The 6,886-nt window shown below is 41.4% G+C and overlaps 1 protein-coding gene across 2 annotated transcripts in view; it reads left to right on the top strand.

Annotated features, from left to right (window-relative positions):
- THAP12 (THAP domain containing 12) overlaps positions 1-6,886 on the top strand; it is a 32,341-nt gene that overhangs the window by 11,526 nt on the left and 13,929 nt on the right. Inside the window, exon 1 of one of the 2 annotated variants that reach the window (XM_017731694.1) lies at positions 31-784. The exons of the other annotated variant lie outside the window; for it this stretch is intronic. The gene's annotated coding sequence lies outside the window, so the exon portion shown is untranslated. Of the gene's footprint in view, positions 1-30; positions 785-6,886 lie in introns of those variants that run through there. 2 annotated transcript variants of the gene reach the window in all.

Genomic DNA, 6,886 nt, shown 5'->3' with positions numbered 1-6,886 from the left:
TGTGGCTGGGAGAGGTGTGGGGCAGCTGGAGGGGTGCCGGAGCCATGGGCTGAGGTGGGGGAGCTCTACACTGTGGGGAGCCCGCGCAGGTTCTGCACTGGCTCAAGCAGTGAAGGTCTATCAGTCCTGCTCTGTATTAGGCGATGTGGTGCTGGACGATGAGGTGTGTGCGTGGCAAATGCGACACAGGAGCTGTCACAGGATTGCTGGGATGGTGGCAAAGCATCATGAGCAATAGAAGAAGTGATGGGAGAAAGGGGTGAAATGGGTGGAAAGTGGGGCTGGTGTACTGGTAGAGCAAAAAGTATGTGAGTGAGAGACAGTGAAAAATAAATCATGTACTTAGACACAGAAACTCCCATGTAAAAGGTCGCCCTTAAATCGAGATAACACTCTTAAAATCACTTGATTTAACATGATGCCCACAATTTTGAAAGGTGCATAGGCATAGAGCAATATCAGTTATCTCTCTTCTAAGAGTAGGTCGTTAAGGCTGAATTTTTTTATGATTTATACATGATATTTGTTTGCTTCCTTCCTTGAAGCTGCTTGGCCTGATCTTTGGAAAAATCAAAACCCCATGGGAATTATGCATATGCAGTATTTTCTAAGGAAATAGACCCTCCAAGCGATTTCAAGTGAAGATACGAAAAGCTTCTATAGGTAGTAGCTGCTCTCTAAAGCTGTGATTTCAGATATGTTACGAAGTTCTCTTGGATGAATGCAATGCTTTGCCATAAAACTTGGCTATCCAGACCTCTTCGTGATGCCTAGTACATGCAAGGTATTGTAGTACAATCCATATTCCATATGCTTTTTCTTTTAATAAGAACTGAAATCAAAGTGGTTGGGTACCTATTCTTTCATTTGTATGATTTGCTCCTGCTGTTGTCTCTTTCTACCTTCTGTCCTGTGAGACCCTCAGGAACTCACACAAAGGAATGTCTGCTGTTTGTGTGGAATTGAAGAAATTTGGTGCTGTCTCAGCTTCAGTCTCAATTTGTAAAGAGGTCCATGCTGTAAAATGTGAGTCACATCAAGCTGTGCAGAATTGGTTAATAGGTGACAGTTTATTGTATGAAGAAAATACCCTCTAGAGTTTATAATTTTTCTATGGAAAGACATTTTGAATGAGTGTTTTCCATGGTAGCAATGTGGAGATATAGTTAAATGTGTGCAATTAAATGATTACATATTAAAGATTTACTTTTTTGAAACTGTATTTTATAAACTCTAGGATGGTTTAGGTTGGAAGGAACCTTAAAGCTCATCTCGTTCCAAGCCACAGGCAGGTACACCTTCCATTAGACCGCCTTGCTCCCAGCCCCATCCAGCCTGGCCTTGGAACATGTCCACGAATGGGGCAGCTTCATCTTCTCTGGGCAACCTGTGCCAGGGCCTCCAAACCCTCATTGTAAAATATTTCCTCCATATATCTAACCTAAATTTCCTCTCTTACAGTCTGAAGCCATTCCCCCTTGTCCTGTCACTACAGTTCCTGATGCAGAGTCTCTCTCTGACTTCCCTCTAAGGCTCCTTCAGACACTTGAAGTTGCTGTGAGGTCTCTACACAACCTTCTCTTCTCCAGGCTGAACAGCCACAACTTTCTTGTCCTGTCTCCATAGGGGAGGTGCTCCAGTCCTCTTACTGACACTGAACCGTGCCATAAATCAAATCCCTCCTGATGGGAGAGAATTTTCTAAAAGTCCTTGCAAGGCGTTTCAAAGATAAACCAAGACTTTTCCTGGAGTTTCAGTGTTGCCGCATAGTTGTTTATTAAGTCTTATCAGAGGAACAGAGCCACTAGCGTGACCCAGGTACAGCATAGAGCACAGAAAGCAGGAGAGAAGTCTAATTATCAAGATTTACATGGCCTTTTAAAGATAATTTAACCAATAGTTACTAAAAACGTATATTATTTTCACTTTCCTACCAATTATTCAGTAACACGGGCAGGAACTGCGGAATTCTCTATCCAATCATTCCAAACTACTTTTACTGCAAAACATGGAGTAGTAGAAGAAGAAAAAGAAGGTTTAGAGAACAACAACAATCCTCCATTTTGATATTTTTTACTCTTACCTATTTACTACAAAGAGAAGCCCAAAACCTCTAAATTTTTCACCCTGTGACAGTCTTACACAGTAGTTGTGGGAGCTTGGGGTGGGTCGGACGGTCGGGATGGACGGAGATCTCTGAAGTCAGATCTTGGAACATGCGGTTTATTGCAAAGGGCGTGGGTATAGGGGCACTGCTTAGAGCTGCCAGCTGCAGCTCTGAGCAGGCCCAAGAGAGCAAGAGAGTAAGCGGGTAAGAGAGAGAGAGAGAGAGCGAGAGGAATGAGAGTGAAAAAGAAGTGATGAAGTCCTGGTTACAACACAATAAATCATCTTCTGTACTGAATATTCTAATTGTCACTAACCAATCTAATACAAGATACAAATCCTATAGCATTTACATACAGCCTATAAGAGTTCTTATATTACCATAGAGTGTTACATCTTAACTTCTAAAAACTACTCTTTGGACCCCTTCTGCTGAGCTAGTAGGGTCTGCTCTGACCCTTGGACCTGCCTGCAAGCAGAGGGTATTGTTCAATCAAGAGGGGATTACCTTCAGTCGGCCATACCATTGTTTTCCAGTTGTTCAGTAACTAATACTTGGTATTTCAAAAGTGGCTTTCATTTCACTGTCGCCTGTAGTTTTCATATTCCCAAAATCTTTTGTGAGGCAATCATATTTATAAGGCTTTCCTGTTTCATCTTCCCCAACAAGTAGTCTATCACCTAAGTCACACCACCATATTTTCTAGTTCTTGTCTGATCGTTGGTAATTTTTCCCAAGGTTGGAGGTTAAAACAGTGTTGTTCAGGGGGGTAAGAACCCTTAAAAACTGGCAGAGAAATATTCTCGGCACTCTGGGTTCCTACATCTTACCAACTTTGTGGTCTCCTCTGAACTTGGTCCAACATTTCCATGTCTTTCTTTATATTGGGGCATACTGTACACAGTATTTCAGATGGGGTCTCAAAAGAGCGTAGTAGAGCAGCAGAATCCTCTGTCCAAAGGAAGGAGAAACTGTGAGTATCTTTGTGCTCTTAAAAACACTCAGTGACAAAGATAATGTTCTAAGTTCTCTAGAGGTTCCCCCCCTTAATATCTTACGACTTTCTCTCCAAAGTTGATAATATATTCTATTTTACCCACAGCATTTAGAAACTGATAAGTCCATGCATCCTTTTGGTTTTACAGACTTGAGGGTGTTGGTTTATTCTGTGGGTTGATGTACAGCACTCTGCAGATGGAAATGACAATGTGTTCCTTGTACTGCTTGCTCTCACTTTTATAGGTCAGACTGGGATGGTGAGCAAAGTACTTTGTGCCAAAATGTTATTTGCACTTGGCAGCTTATGGTGGGAAAGTTGAAAGTAAAGTTGTTAGAATACATCTTCAAATAAATTTTAATTTTAAAAAATCTTTGATGGCAAATGGATAGTCCCAGGTAAATTGTTTCTATTACCTTACTGTTTTCAATGTTTCCATAATAGCTGGGTAATTGCCTTTAGTGTTTTCCCAGTTCAGTGCTAAGCAGTTCCAGTTAGACGCTCCAAGTCTGATCTTTCAGGTATTAGGAAGTTAGTGAGAGCTAACCTGTTAAGACTACCTTCTTTCATTGTGGCTGCTTGAGACGATAAAGGGTTCAGAGATCAGCCTTTGGAAAGGAACCACCAGCATTTAATGGGTGGGATGTTGTCTTTTCAAATCAAACTAGTATAAGTAGCCTCTGTTACCTCCATAAGGTTGTGTATTTTATAGTGTTATGCAGTCTAGGCAGTGATCCCCACAGTAAGATGTTTGCTTAACTTTCATCTGTGATTGTGGCTCTGTTCATCATGGTGGCTTGAGTTACAGTTGAGATATGAGAGTTTAGAACAAAATACTTCTTAAGCAAAGAGATGCTGTTCTATTGCAGTTGACCAGTACTGAGGCAATGGCTGCACCTCTGTAAAATGCCATTTCAACTTCCATGAGATGTCAGCTGATCTCTGAAAATGTAAAGTTTGTGACTGAAGAAAACCTTCTTAAAAGCTAATGAGCAATGCCTAAGTGGTCTTAAGGAAACTTTCCTGCCTGATCATTCAGGAGCCACTGTGGGAGTCAAATTTTTGTGAACGAAGCCTCTCCAGGGCAGGTGGCTCCAGTGAAGCAAAGAGTGCTGTTTGACTCCTTGGACATGCCTACAGTCATGGTGGCAGACAAGTTTTCCTTTCAGCCTCAAGCTTGGGTTTTTTGTAGCAGAGTGTCAGATGTCTGGTTCCTTTCAGCACTTTAATCATAACATAATAACAGCTCGAACTGATGCTTCTGGGGATTGACCCTGAACCAAGAAATCCCTGGGCTTTTATATAATCCCTGGGCATATATGTCTGTGCACCCATTCTGTAACTGCTGCCTTTATGTACAGCATTATTCAAAGTAACAAGTATAACAAAGCTAACAGGATTACCAGGGTAGAGTACAACATTATAGATTCCTGTGAACAAATACTTAAATGATTACCAATATAAAATCACAATCAACTGGTTTACCATCCACTACTTGTTTGATGTGAGAATGGTGTATCCAGTTTCCTTACCTAAAACTTAACAGCAAAGAGTATATGACAGTGTGTGGTCCCTCCTATTTAAGTTCCAATTTGGATTTTCCTGAAAATACCTTAATTAATCCTTCCTCTCTAGGTTGTACGTCATGTAGCTGTATTTTATTTTATTTATCATTTATTACTTTGTGTGAAGTGGTCTCCAACCATTTATTTTCTAAGAGGCTGGTCTGAGGTATAATTTTCTGCCCAAATACTATTCCTGTTGATGACCACTCTAGAGGTTGGTGAGAGTTATGTCCAATATCTCGCTATCCCATAGTACTACTCCTAAACTTCAGGCCATTTTAAATCTACCTGACTACAAGTTTGAGCAGTTTTATTATTTCTTTGTTTCACAGGAGCCTTTGGTATGAGCTGGACAGTGTACTAGAGCAATTTCTCTTGTAAGCTTGCTAGCTTCCAGCACCACTTGTATTTCAGTTCCATTAGATACATTCTTTTCTGCCAAGGTAAAGAACTCTGGTTCTTTCCATAGCACAGAGATTGTATGACACTCTTCAAAAGCATATTTAGAATTAGTATAGTCACTCATTAATTACATCCCCACCAGGCTGCTCTTCCTAACGCAGGTCAATTCAGCTCCTTGGGCATTCACTAAGGGTTGTAAAGGTTCTGCTTCAGGTGCCTCAAAGTTTTTCATCCCTATGTAGGCTGTGTGTCATTTTCCGTTCATGTATGAAGATCCATTGGAGAATGGGATTAGATCCAAGTTCTCTAGAGATTGATCATGCGTATCTCCCTGTAGGTGGCTGGAGTGAAACACTACCTGAGCACATCATGATGCAGCTCACTATTGAAGGGAACAGGAAATAAAGTTGCTGGATTAAAAAAAAAATCTCAAAATAATATGTATATTTAAAATAATTTATTCACAACTATATGCTCTCTGTGGGGATGATGCTTGTGAAGCATGTTTAAGAATCATGTCCACTTAATGTACACATAGTTGTTGGGTGACTCAGACCTAAGTCTGCTCCTTTTCATGGTAATTGCTGTTGCTGCTATTGCTTTTGACATAGGAATTATTCCCTGCTGCTACAGCATCCAGTTGAGTTGAGTAATGACTCAGGGCAGCGATGTGGATATAGGTTTTGAGTAAGGACTTCACAAGCTCCATAAGCCTGTCTTCTCATGCAAAAATAGTTCAAAAGGCCTTGGAGTAATCTGGCAATCCCAATGCCAGAGCAAAAGCTAAAACTCCTTTTAATAGCTTGGAAAGCTTTTTCTGTTTCTGGACCCCACTGCACAGGCTCCACATCCTCTGTCTTGGTAGTGTTAAGGAATCCATTCAGTGCTGGCAGCTCAGAGGCAGCTGCAGTGCCAGCTGCAGATGGAGCTCTGGAGGCATGAGGCAACTGCCGACCCTTTGCCCAGCAAAATGGCACAGGGACCTGTGGCACAGCCAAGCAAATGGATGCTCTGAGACACTGCAGGAGTTGACGAGACCCAAACCTTCCCACACTTAGACTGGCAAGAGGACTTAGACTTGTTTGGGGTCCCTTCTCGGAGGCACCATCTTGAGCTGCCATTTTACTGCACTGTGATGAAATTATTTTAAGGATTGATATAACTGAAACTGTGCTATGGGAAACCTAGGGTCAAGCTGCTGAGGAAACTCAGTCTGACTATGGGAGTGTGGAGCATGGAGCTGCCAAGGGGCCTTGGTCCCAGCTCAGGTGGTGCGAGTGATAGCTGGAGTGGCTCCTGGGTGGTCTGACAGGGAAGTTTCCTTAGCAGTACTCTCTGCCAATGATTTACTGAGCTGCTTTACCCCGGTATATCCAGAGTCTGCCATATCTTTCTACCTCTAAGAAATCCTCACAACTGTTCTTTTTTTGTTACTGGTTGAGTAACCACAGCCTGGTTACCATATCCTGGACTTTTTCTGGGTCTCCTAATTTTTGTCCTTTTGTTAATATAAATCCTAAATGTTTTACTTCCTGACAACACGGCTGAAGCTTACAGAGATGCATATAGTGGCCTTTTCCTTCTAAAGCAGTGCATAGACAAATAGTATCTTTCGATCTTCATATGCCTTGCTGGCAAGTAACAAATCATCTACATATTGTACAAGTATCAATTCACATGGTAGTTTTATACCTTATTGCATTGTAGTAGGTGTCAAAATTCTCTGCATGTTTAATAGACCTAACTGTCTACCTCCTGAAGACCGCAACAGAACTTTAAAGCATTTTCTTATATCTACTTTTTTTTTTTTTTTTT

Source organism: Corvus brachyrhynchos, unplaced genomic scaffold, assembly GCF_000691975.1.
Source record: "Corvus brachyrhynchos isolate BGI_N302 unplaced genomic scaffold, ASM69197v1 scaffold3, whole genome shotgun sequence".
In the NCBI taxonomy this organism is placed as follows: Eukaryota; Metazoa; Chordata; class Aves; order Passeriformes; family Corvidae; genus Corvus; species Corvus brachyrhynchos.
This window is presented reverse-complemented; position numbering and strand designations above follow the sequence as displayed.